Raw genomic sequence first — 13,809 nt, 5'->3', positions numbered from 1 at the left:
CCATAGGAAGACTTGCTGGTATCTCTCATCTTCTTTGCACAGCACTATTGTTTAGGAACTCCTTTATCCATCATGGCCTTCCCAGGTGGCACTAGTGGTAAAAATCTGGCCTGCCAATGCAGGAAACATAAGAGATGTGGGTTCGATCCCTGGGTCAGAAATATTCCCTGGAGGACAGCATGTAAACCTATCCCCAGTATTCTTGCCTGGAGAATCCCATGGGCTACAGTCCATGGGGGTGGCAGAGAGTCAGACATGACTGAGGGACTGAGCACACACACACATATCCATCAGACAAAAATTTAAGAGTAATTTTGCAACCTAATGTTGAATCCCTCAATCAGGTTTAATAATGATTTTAGCCATACATTTTTTACAGTTACTTCAGTATACTTTGTGTATACTAACTTGCTTCAGTTGTGCCCAACTCTTTGTGACACCATGGACTATAGCCCACCGGGCTCCTCTGTCTATAGGATCCTCCAGGCAAGAATACTGGAGTGGGTTGCCATTCCCTTCTCCAGGGGACCTTGCTGTCCCAGGGATCAAACCTGTGTTTTATATCTCCTGCATTGGCATGTGGGTTCTTTACCACTAGCACCACCTGGGAAGCCTAGTAAGGATTTTAGCCATACATCTAGTACAGTTACTTCAGTACACTACCAAAAGTCAAAAGTAGTTGCAATTATATATACAAAAATTACAATGCTTTAAAAGTTCATCAGGATATCAAACATTAATTCAACTTTTTTATTTTACAAATAAGAAATTAGTTACTCAGCACACACGTTCTAGCAGTAATCAAAACAAGGACCTACTTCTCTTAACTCCTAACTGTGTTTTAATTACATTTGACTCTTTCTCCATAAAATATTTTTAGTATGTGGTATTCTGAAAGTCTTCCTAACCCATAATATTTTAGTCAAATTAAACCACCTTTTTAAAGCCTAAAATGTGTTTAATTTTTTCCTTCAGTTTGAAAGCTAGGTCCCAAGGAAAAAGTACTTGACTTGCCTATACATTCAATCAGGAAAACAGAACATATGTAAGAACATGAGCTGAAATTTCCTCATTGACATGCAGACAACTTTCAGGGGGAAGGTTTCTGGAGTACAAATTCTACCTATATTCATTTATCACTTTGTGTTTATAGCTTATATTGGAGCTGCAAGATGACCTGTACTTTCCAAGCGATGGAAGGCAAGCCAATGAATCACACTCCTGCAGCAAAATGAATCTCGGGGTCACCAGATGACATCTTGAGGAGGCAGAGAAGTCTTGGGTTCTCAGCAATCCCACAAAGCAAGATGGCCCCACAATTGAACCCAAAGCAAGGGAAGACTGATGTCCAAAAGCCAGCAATTAGTCATAACAAGGATATAGGAAAAGTGTTCAAATGAGCTTCATTGGTAAGTCATGCTTTATAAACAATGACCACAGAAAGTTAAACGTTTTAGTTTTTAAAAGCCACTTCAGGAGTCCTCTGAGTTGATCTATGTCAATTAGACCAAGTCAAAATGCTAATGGTGAGCAAAAATGTTCTGTCTAGAAGAGTTGACTCTTGTCTGCTGCAGCAGAAATGAAGGTGAGAGAGCAGAGGAGGGGTGAGGAGTAAATCACAGGATTTAAACACATGGTGACAAGGCCAGGTGCCTAGGGACAGACAGATTACTAAGAAATTTATGATATGGTAATTTCAATTCTGAGTCATGGCAGTGATTTTTTTTTCAAGTTTCAATGTACTCTGGACATCTTTTAGTCAAGATACAAGTATTTGGAACATTTAACATCCATGAAAGGATTGTAAAACAAGAGCATAAATGGAAAAAGAAAGTTGGGATGTTTTCATCCTTTATGTTTTTTCCTTATATCATATCTTTAGAGTCCAAATCTCTAAAGATTTTCCAGAAAACAACAGCATTCAACATCAGGGATTTCTCAGGAGAACTAATTTGCTTGTCTTGGGTGTGGCCAGTTTGAGGAATTTTATAAACTCAGAGCTTGACAATGAGAATAAGAGCTGAGACCTAAAACCAAACAATCCCTATTCTAGATACAAACTATTGGGGCTTATCTTCTGGTTTCAATCTTCCAAAAAAGAATAATGAGATACAGAAGTGAAAAAACCCATCCTTCCTATATTGATTGTCAAGACACATAGGGGAGAATTCAGAGTGAAAGTAAACTTCATCCTCTCGCTCTCCACTCTAAGTTCCTGTTCATTTCATTTTGGAACTATTTCAAACATCTGGCCCTTTTCCTCTTTCCCACTATCTTTCTTTCTCAAGACCCAGATCATTGTTCTGATGTCTATCTCTGCCTGCACGATGATATGACAATTAACTTTCAAGAAAATATGTTTGATAACACCATACTTACAGACATCGAGAAGATCGGGTTCAAATCTATGTTTGTCAGTTGCTCAGTCATGTCCCACTCTTTGCAATCCCATGGGCTGTAGACCGCTGGGTTCCTCACTCCATGGGATTCTCCAGGCAAGATACTGGAGTGGTTAGCCATTCCCTTCTCCACGGGATCTTCCCGACCCAGGGATCAAACCTGGGCCTGCATTGCAGGTAGATCTTTACCAGCTGAGCCACTAGAATCTAAAATGTGACATTAAACTACACTTCATATTCTAGCTCATCAGTTAGAACTATGACCTGTGGGCCAAATCTAGCCCACCAATTCTTTTTGTACATAAAGCTTTATTGGAACACAACCATGCCCACTTGTTTACATATTGTCTATGGCTGCTCTCACACTCCAAGTACAGAGTGGATTAAGTCTCTCCCAAGCCATAAATATTTACTACATTTACAACCAGCTCAATCCACTTTTTCAATTCCCTTCTATGTCTATACACAACATATTTCCCATATTAGAATATTAGATTGATTTTCTTACTATTCTCCAAACATATCATTGTCATTTAAGATTATTTAACTTCTGAACACATTGTTCATGCTGCTAAAATTGCTAAACTTCCTTTCTTTCTTCAAGACTCAATGCAGATATTAGAATCTCAATGAAGCTTTCCATAACTCCCACAAACATAATGGCCCCTCGGTCCTCCATTCTGTCTTAAAACTTCATATGTGCTTCTGTTATAGTGTTAACCATCATATAGCACTTAATTCACCCATCAGAGTCCCTTATTAGCCTGTGAGGGCAGTTGTCTGCATTTTTGTACTCCAAATATCTTGCAGAGTGCCTGACTTATCTAAGTATTCAATAAGTGCTTGATGAATGAATGATTAGTAGACAATGGATATAAATTTGTAACACTGACCATAGGGTGTTAAGTTATATTCACTCATTTAAGTATCTCAGTCATCTCACAGACAAGCATGCTTTGTTCACAGAGAAAGTTTAAGAGATACTGTCCAAAATGATTAGCAATTTATCCTTACCACAAAATAGTAAAGACTCAGAAAGCCAAGGTGAGTAGTTTATACCTTAAGAATAAAATATTCCTATCAATGGGCTATCAAGAAAAAAAATGTGGGTGTTTATAAAACAGAATCTATGTAATTACTTTTCTTTTTTGGTTGTCAAGGAAGAAAGAATAAATGGCAGAGTTGAGTTTTAATTAAAGCTGTACACTGGGATCACTTTTCTTTTCCTTAACAATCCACTATACCAAGTAGGGATTTATCCATTTTTTAAAAAAACATACATAAAACTTTCCTCAGTGCTTATGTAAATCTCTGTAGTGACAAATTGACATATTTAATATTGGGTCAATCTTAGCCCATAAGGTACATGTGAGCACCCACGCTTCAGAGGTAGAGTTGTTAGAAAAGGTAGAAGTAAATTTGTGACACTATCCAACCCAATTTTCTCTCATGTTAAAATATTTCTTAATAATTCCCAAAACAGAACCAAGCACATTTCTGAAATATCCAAGTAATTATTTTTCATTTAATAGGCTGAAACAAATACTGGAATACATATTCAATTCACACTACTCAGACTGATTAATTTTTTGGTATCTACTGTATATGCAAACAAGTTTTTTTTTTATCTTGTCCTATAGTTTCTTTGAAAGCTAAGATACATAGAAAAATAATTGGAAGTAAAACTGGCTCAGCAGTAAAGAATCTGCCTGCTACGCTGGTTTCGAGAGATCTGGTTTCGACCCCTGAGTCAGGAAGATCCCCCGGAGAAGGAAATGACAACCCACTCCAGTATTCTTGCCTGGGATATCCCATGGACAGAAAAGCATGACAATCTACAGCCCACGGGGTCCAAAGAGTTGGATACGACTTAGCGACTAAACAACAATAGAAAAATAACTGGAAGTAATCTATTAGAAGGTTCCACAGAGCCCCCTGGAAAAGGTTCTTGTGCTGAAGTTTAGACGTACACATTGGTGGCTCCCGTTTGGCCCCTAGAGCACATCACAGCCCCATTGCTCTGTGAAGTGTCGGACTAGCCCTCCAACCACTGTTGTTGCACTGGCTAGACTCAGGGGCTGATAAGTCAGACATCATTCAATTCATGTCTTTGACTCATGCTAGGTCATGTCCTTTAACCCAGGTCCTATGATAGCAAGAATTATAGGCTATCATGGTTGAAATTCATGTTCCTATCCTAGGGTTGTTGGGAATTAACTGATTTAGAATTTGAAGATCTGATGGTGAGCCAAGTTTTAAAATCATTTTTGAGCTTTCATATTGTCATTTGAAAAATGGGAAATAGTACATAAACTGTAAGGATAAATCAATGAATTAAAGGTGAATCCATAAGGCCAGAAGAAATAGAGATCAATTTAAAACACAAACAAAAACCTTTGGGTGAGAAAAGCTTTCTCAACATAAAAACAAAGGAAAAAAATCAAAGAGGAAAAGATCAGTGGGTCCTCCTTTGAGGATTTAGGAAGTTCTCTATCAGAATTGGGTGAGCTCTGTGGGATTTATGGCCTTAAACACTGTTACCTTATCTCCTTTCTGTGTTTGAACAGTGATTGGAAATAGTCCTGAACATGGAATGATCTGAGAAGACCCAATGATATTTCTGTTGTCCCAATTGCTTCTCAAAGCTTTTACCACATGATATATTAATACTTTCCCTATGCATAGTGCTATGGTTGTCCTAGAGATGTGCATATTTTGCTTATTTTTTTTTTAATTTAAAATGCCAGACAACAGGAAAGACATTCAAGAATTTAAAAGTTATGGGAACCCAGAGAGTCCAGAAGAGTTAAAATCCATGTCTACGAATATGAATGACAAGGTAGACCTTTTAACAAAGTTCAAAGCAATAACTGTGAGAAACATTTGTATCATTTATGATAAATGCTTAATGTTCACAACATAAAAACATTTTCAAAACTGGAAGACAAATATTGCTATACTAACAGAAATATAACCAAGACTAAGATAATTCACAAAAGAAGAAATAGCTAAAAAAAAAAAAAAACAGATAGAAATTTAACTTTACTATTGATTAAGAAGGCAAATTCAACCAAAGATACTGTCCATTTATTAAAAGGATTCTCAAACTGAGCTGCATATCACAATCCCTTGTGGAGTTCTTAAAAAATACAACTGTCTACGCTCCATCTCTCAAAGGTTCTGATTCAGGAAATCAGAAGCGAGAGTAAGAACCTATTAAAATGATTTCCAAAAAATGGACTCATACTGAGAGCACTTGTTCCCCTTAAAGTATTTAAGTGGTTTCAATGCCCAGCACTATTATTTCTTATTCTATAAATTCCCAATCCTGAGTTTCTAATTTTGATATAAGTAGTATATTTTACCTGTTGAGGTATCTCTAGAATTTTATTTCTATTGCTGTCACATGTAAATATTAGAGTTCTGGGTTTAGAAATGTATCCTAAACTTTCCTTTTTTAAAAATCTGTAGGCATTTGTCCATTGTTTTCTGCTTTCTTGTTTGTTTGCAGGTGGAGTCTGAGGTCAACTTGATTCGTAGGTAACTTTTTAACTTCCTTGATGTGTGTAAGCTTTTCTTTATTTTCAAAATTCAGAAACATTACTAGGATGTTAAGCCATCACTGAACTAAAAGTGTGAACTTATTTTCTGTTTGTTTGTTTAAGTTCTTCTAATTCTTATTTAGTGCAGGAAAATCACCTTATATCTTTGATTACTATTTCTATTTATACTGTTTGGTTTAATCCTCAAAATTACTTGCAATTCTTTTATTATAAAGCCAGTTTCTGATGTCCTATTGAATAGCTTCTTACTCACTGACTTTCACTCTAGGTTTTCTATACATATTCTGTATAATTGACTTTTTATATTTGTTTCTATATCACTGAGTTGATTTATTTTTGCAGTCTCGATGATATGCTTTGTGGCTCCCAATAAGACTTTTTAAAGCCAATTTTAAAATTTGGATTGCTCATTTTAAGTCATTTCTTATTTTGACCAGAAAATTTTTGCATATTTGTAGTCATCTTAGTCATTTTCTGTTATGACAATCTTATCTTGTTTCAAAGAAGTCATGTCACCCTGTATTTTTTTCCTTAGGAAAGTAGAGAAATATGAGAATTTATTTTCAATGTCAGAAAATCATTTTTTAAATTTTTTTCATTTTTATTATTACAGAATATACTATCAGTAAGTTATCCTTCAATATAATCAAGGTTATAAATGAGCTGTTACTAACCAATAACAAATAATAGTCATTTGATTATTCTTTTGGTTGAATGATTCTCTATTAAGTAGTACAGTTATTTTTACCAATTTATTTTTAAATGGCTTTATGATTTCAAAGAAATTTCTTAGTCTTTACTTATTAAATAATTCCATCAATCGGGAACTTCATATATCATAATTATTTCCAGCAAGTTAATTCACTCTTCAATGCCTTCTACTCAACCTAGTTGTCTTAAAATGCATTCTGATTCTTTGAAATCTGAGTATGACATGAGTGTTCCCAAAAAGTGAGCATAAAGCCCATGAGAAAGAAATGTTCTCCTTCCTTCCCTGAGTCACAGAGGCCATAAGAATCTAGCTTCTGTTTTACAAGTATGTATGTATCTGTTTTACAAGGACGTTGATGGCCTAAGTTCTCCCTTGTCTGCTGCCATTTGAGTTGTAAGGGATTCCTGTTGTTAAATACGAAGAATGTGGAACATTCAGAAAATCATTTTTAAAGTTAATCTCTTCCTCCAAGTCTTATGAAAGTCTCTTTGTTTTCTGCTTTACTATTGGTTCATAAGCATGGACATTTATTTATAGCTATGTTTGTTTCTGAGTCTACAATCTATATCTATACTTATACCTATATTCCCATTCTATATTTTTTTTTTCTGCCCTATTTCCCCTCCTTCCTCCCCCGCTTCCTCTTACCATCCACCTATCCATCTATCCATCCACCCACCCAGTCAGCCAGCCTGCCAGCCATTCTTTACCAGCCTTAAAGAGGAAAGAAATGCTCTCTTGAGTTACTATTTGATTAACACAAAAGATGGCATCCTTAGATCTCCTTAGATGCCCCTGCTGCTTACTTGGGTACTGGCAGCTCCTACTTCTTGGCTCAGTTTGACAAGCAGTACCTTTGCTCAATTTGCCACAGACAGGCTTCCTCCAGTGTGAGCATGTTCAGTTGAATCTTGATATGATATTTGTTTTTGTGACATGACATAGAAAAGCAGACACAGTTTGAAAGAACACTCACCATTCACACATCTCTTTCTGCCTTGACTCCTGTCTGTGATATTTTCTCTTCAACAACCAAGAGTTGTTCATGGTGTATTGTGAATTTTGAGTTAACAGTGACTGAACGCATGCAGAAAAACAGCTGATGTGGGCAAGGAAGAGTAGGGCTCTGGGCTTGGAGGTCAGTGTTTCACTGGGCTGCATTTCCCTATTTTCCTCAGTAGAACAGTGTTGATTAAGCATGGACAGTGGGCATAAGTCCAGCCTTCTTATCAACTATCTGGTCTGTTCTGGTTCACAGGATGGTATGTGTGGTTTGTGAGATGTAGTCCTACAATGGGCTTTATAACCCATAATCACTAGTGACTCAGTTAACATAAATCCCTGACCATGGCAAGTTTAGTTGATAACTCTGTCACTAGTTTCCATCTTTGTATGTATTCTTGGAGCATTTTGATAGGAAGTTGAGAGAGGGTGTACTGGGCACATCCAATTTACCGCTATGACAACTCAGAAGTTGACAGGTGTGAGTACATTTTCAAAATCCCTCACTCATGATATACATATATGAGAGTTAATAATCTGCTAAAGAATGAAGACAGAAAATGGAAAAATTGAGGTGGGTTCAAGGGAATTAACGACACTAATTTTACAAAAATATAAGCACTTTATTTTATTGTGCACCCTGAAGGTAAGTAAGCACAATTGGGGAATGCTTCCGTTAACAAATGATAACAGCTGCGACACTTTGAATTGGGTTAGAAATTTGGAAAAACACTATAAAATGAATTATGTAAATATATGACCCTCAGTATACCTATAGAACTATAGGGCCCACGTTTGTATTGTTTGTCTCTATCTTACTTGCGGATATGTATAATCTGTACACAAACTATTATAGACTGGAGCTGTGAGATGAATAGAGTAGGGCTCAGAAGGTCTGTATCCCGAATATTATCAACAAGGGAATTCACATCTGACAGGGGAAATCAAGTACCACACTTTGGGGCCCCACCACCCAAAGCAGTTCTGGTTATTGGCCATCCTTAAAATGCAAGCACCCTGGAAAGGGCTGAACGGCATCTGAAGTGACTAAGAGAGTAAACACCAGGCTTTCTGCTCATAGGATTGAGGAAGACCTAGAGGAAGTAGGATGTAAGTTCAAACAACACACAAGGACTTCAAGAGGTCCAATAGCTTTCCTTATCTATTTTCTTCCCTTCCTCCCTCCTTCCTTTTCTCTCCTTCCTTCCATACCCCACTTCCTTGCTCCCACTCTCTATACACACACACACACACAGACTCAGGTAGGAATTTTTACAAACTATATATTATGCTCTGTTAATGGGCTTAATAACATTCAGGGGAAGCTGAGCTGTTTGCAGCAGAACAAAACTTTTCAAGGTGACACAGGGAAGGACAACCTTGGGTGCCAGGGACAGACTCTTGAGCTGGCTGGTCGGCTGGGCCAGTTCTGTTGCAGCATTGCTGATGCTTTTATGACTGCACACTGCATGATAAGTGTTCTCTTCACCTCTTGCTTCTCTTGCGCTTTCAAATATTTATATGAAATTGGCTGTGGAATTCCTACACGCCTTTGCTGTATGCTCTTGTAAGGTGCTGATTCTCAGCACTGACTTCAATAGAAGAGAAGGGGAGAAATTAGATAAGGAAACACAACAGAAAAGAGGACACAAATAGAAATAAGGAATGCATCCCTTTTCTGAATTACCTTAAATGAACCTTTAAGGGATCCTGGGGCAAATTTCAATAGTAGATGATTCTGTCCTAAAATATAAGGACCAATGTAATTACTGAGGATTTTGTAAGACTCTGAAATCAGAGTTTTAACACATGGGGTGTGTTATCAGTGTGGTTGTCATCTTATGATGGATTTTTATTTATTTTTCCTCTGGTTTTAAGAGAGGAAAAAATATATAACTACCACTTTAAAAAATTTTTCCTTTGGTTTTAAGAGAGAAAAATATATAACTATCATTTACTGGAGGGCAGATATAGAAGAAAGCACTTTGTATTATTTCATTGAATCTTCAAACAATAGCCCTTCAAAGTGGGATATTGTAAAATATCCTTATTTTATAGATAAATGAGGTTTCTAGAGGTTAGAATATTGCTGAAGGTCACACAGCTATCAGTTGATGGTGTTATGATTTGAACCAAGATCTAACTCAATTCTGAAACACAAATTCAGAAGCACTTCCCTACACTTCTAGCTGAATTACAGAGTGTTGATGTTAGTCTGTTCAGACAACAAAATGATATTGTCTCCAATATAAGGAGGGCTGTCATGTGGCAGAAAGGGAGACCTTTACATCATGGGTCCATGGATGAAACCATTAGGTAGATGACTGAAGGTGGCAAAGGCTGTTCAGAGTTTGGGGTCCCTCATGCTATCAGAGCTTGCCCAGTGAGCAGAGTGTACATTAGACAGCTTGTCACATCACATCACATCACTTTGCCATCTTGACAACTTCCAGCAGACCAACCATGGATGGATTTCCTACTTTCCCTGGCTTTTCCTCTTTATCTGCCCTATGACTTGGCACTCACCTGTTTCTTGGGCTCAGCCTGTCATGTTCTCCCCTTGGCTCACTCTCAAGTCTGCTGACTCTGTGGAGGGACCCACAGTGACCTCTTCTGCTTTGTTGATGTCTGAGCTCAGCCCCAGGTTCAGCTTGTTACTCCTTCACCCATGCAGGCAGTTGGAAGGAAGCCTGTTCTGGGGCTCGGGGAGAAGTTTGTCCCAGAAAGCAAATATCGATGCCATATGAGGAAGATCTTTCTAGCAGCCAGGGCTAGCGAAAGATCAGATACTCTTCCTGGGGAGGTAGCTATAATTATTGTCACTGAAGGGTTTCAAATATACCTGTGTGAGGATGTGGTGAGGATGGCATCTGTATCTAGGTTTTTGATATCTAGGTTTTTGAATAACAAAGACTCCCTAAGCCCCAGTGGTTTGCAATAACTCAGGCCTATTTTTCACTCAGATTAAAATGTCCACCATGGTTGTCATGAATATTCCCTTAATCATTCTCCCTTAAAGACCCAGGTTGACATGGCAGCCTTTACCTGGGACACTGCAGGCCTCAGGTCAGAAGAAAAAGAGTCATGGCAACATGAATTACTTATTAAAGCCACAGCTCAGAAGGGACATTTGTGCTTATACTTCATTGACCAAAGCAAGTTTGTGGCCACTCCTGAGCTTAAAAGGGTGGAGATAGGGACTTCCTTGGTGGTCTAGTGTCTAAGACTCAGCACTCCCAATGCAGGGGGCCTGGGTTTGATCCCTGGTCAGGGAATTAGATCCTGTATGCCACAACTAAGAGTTTGAATGCCACAGCTAAAGATTCCCTGTGCCACACAAAAATGGAAGATCCCATGTGCTGCAACTAAGACTTGGCACAGTCAAATAAATAAGTATTTATGAAAAGAGTTGAGGATGTAGAGTCCTCCCTAAGGGAGCACTACTAGTCCCTTGGCCAATTTTGGCATCAATGGGCAGGGAAGCATAAGGTCAATTGAATCTTTGGAACAGTGACATAATCTTCATAATGGCTATGCCAAAACAGAGATTAAAAAAGTACTATCGGGGTGGTTTGAACTGGATGATTTGTAAGTTTCCTCCTAACCTTGAGATTCTATGATATACTAGGGCTCCCCAATCTTTTAGTGGGAAGCAATTACTTTTGAAACATTGAGGCAGGGAGATGAGGGCTTGGGGCAATAGTGACAGTGATGTTGCTGGAGCAGGCAGGCAGCCCTTCTCACGACATCCTTCTGTGTAGATGCTGTCTCATCTTATGCAGTGAAGACTAGTGGAAAACTACTACAAACCTCATGTGTAATTTTAGATCATCTAGGAGTCACACCATGAAAGGTAAAAAGAAGTGGGTAATATCATTTTAATAATACATTTTCATTAATCCAACATATTAAAAATAGTTTCACTTCAACATCAAATTAATAGGAAACTATTAATGAGATATTTTACCTTCTTTGCTTCATTCTAAGACTTTGAAATCTGTGTGTATTGACACTTTGAGCACATCTTAATTTGGAGGAGCCACATTCTAAGTACTCATTAGCCACAAGTGGCCAGTGATCACTTTAGTGGACAGTGTAAATTTGGTGGAAAATGGTGAGGCTCTGGCATCAAACAGACCTGGATTTGGGACCTCAGGTTCGGGGAGGATCTTGAGCTGCTATTATTGAGTAGCGATGGAGAGAGGAAGTAAGAATAAAGAAAGTTCTGTCTGTGCCCCTACAGAGGCAGGATACAGTCAAGTGATTAAGATAGCAGACTGGGTTCAGGCACCTTGATTGGAAACTGACTTTATTAGAAACCGGCTATGCCACCTACTAGCCCTGTGGTCTTGGGTAAGCTATTTATTTACCTTCTATTACTCCCAACTTTCTTATCTATAAAAAAAGGAAAGTTTAACTTTCCTTGAACAGTTTATGCAAGGATTTTTAATAGCACCTGTAAGTAGGCTTCCCTGCTGGCTCTGATGGTAATGAATCTGCCTGCAATGCGGGAGACCTGGGTTCCATCCCTGGTTGGGAAGGGTCCCCTGGAGAAGGGAACAGCTACCCACTCCAGTATTCTGGCCTGGAGAATTCCATGGATATAGTCCATGGGGTCGCAAAGAGTTATACATGACTGAACAACTTTCACTTTCGTGTGGCCTGGCACATAATAGATAATAAATGGTTATTTATGATAATAGCTGTATGATTATTTTGAAATAAGAAGGGTAGAGGGGACAAATGTCATTGCTACAAGGAGGGGAGGATGTTAATGGCAGTCAGGGAGCATGTTACAGTTTATAATCAGTGAGTTATATCAATGAGTGAACCAATTGCTCAGGTAGAGAATACTGATCCACACAGCTTTCCTTCACCATTCACTCTGCAGATCATTTTAAGTCACAAGCTTCCTTTAGGGCCATTCTCCCTTTAACTCCACTTCTTTCATCTAGCATACTCTTTGTTTCAGTAATCCTAGATAGAAAAGTTTTGCATATCAGACTCAGAAGCATTTGAAGAAGGAATATAGTTCATAAATGAGAATTAGGTCTTGCGTGGTGGAGAAAATTTGATTCGAGACTGTATTCACAGATCTGACTATGACCTCCAGAAGCCTATTTGTCACTTATCATGGAGTCTTGTCTTGAGACAGTGAGCCATTTTGTTTCTGGCCAAATCTGGCATTCTGTGCAGGCACAACAATGAAGGTATCCTGTCCTAATAATGTGTTTTTAGCATCACTGTCAGCGGTCCAGCACAGAACCCAAGAGAGCATAGAGAAATAGAACATACGAGAGCATAGCCCTAAATTAATGTAGCTTATCACTAGAGTTGAACAGAAAGAACACTGGTGAGGGAAGGGAAGATTAAAATATGACTAAAACCTGTAGCCAGCCCCTCTTCTTTGGCTCTGTCTTAGGAAATTCTTCCCCTAAGTCTTCCTACAAGCCAGCCAGACCTCAAGTTTTTTACAATATGAGCATCTTGGGAGCTAACACAGACTGACTTCAAAACTGTTATCAGCACCTTCCCTAGGATCAAAAAACAAGCAATACAGATTATACTCTTGGATGCCAAGTTTGAGAAAACTCACAATAAACGAATTTTCCAGGACAATGAGTGTCTCAAAGTTGATCCCTGATCCTTCAGCGACACGGAAAAAGAGCTATGTCCTCTGGCCAGCCAAGAAGTCCTGTTTTCTTAGCAACTGGCACCATTAGCCTAAGAAGGGGCTAAGTAACCATTGGAATTTCAAATGGCGAATTTCCCAGAAATGAATTCTTCTTTTCTGAGAACAGCACAGATTGGCTGGCTTCAATGAGGTACCTGGGGTGATATCCTGGCACCCAAAATACAGCAAAAATATTGTCTTGGTGTTTCATAATAAGAATCATCTATAATTTCAGTTTGCCATATACCTTTAGCTTACATCATTGAAAGAATATATATTCTTCTAGCAGTAAATCACTACACATCATCTGGAATTTTCCTATGATCAAATAACAATGTACACAATTGAGATAAATCACAAAAATAGAGTTTTTCACTCTGTTTGATCTCATTATTTTAACTGAGCAAAAAAACACAAATGAATCTTTTATGAACTTCCCTTTCATCATGAATAATATTG

Source organism: Muntiacus reevesi, chromosome 7, assembly GCF_963930625.1.
Source record: "Muntiacus reevesi chromosome 7, mMunRee1.1, whole genome shotgun sequence".
Lineage (NCBI taxonomy): Eukaryota > Metazoa > Chordata > Mammalia > Artiodactyla > Cervidae > Muntiacus > Muntiacus reevesi.
The sequence above is the reverse complement of the archived record's forward strand: the minus strand, read 5'-3'. Positions refer to the sequence as shown.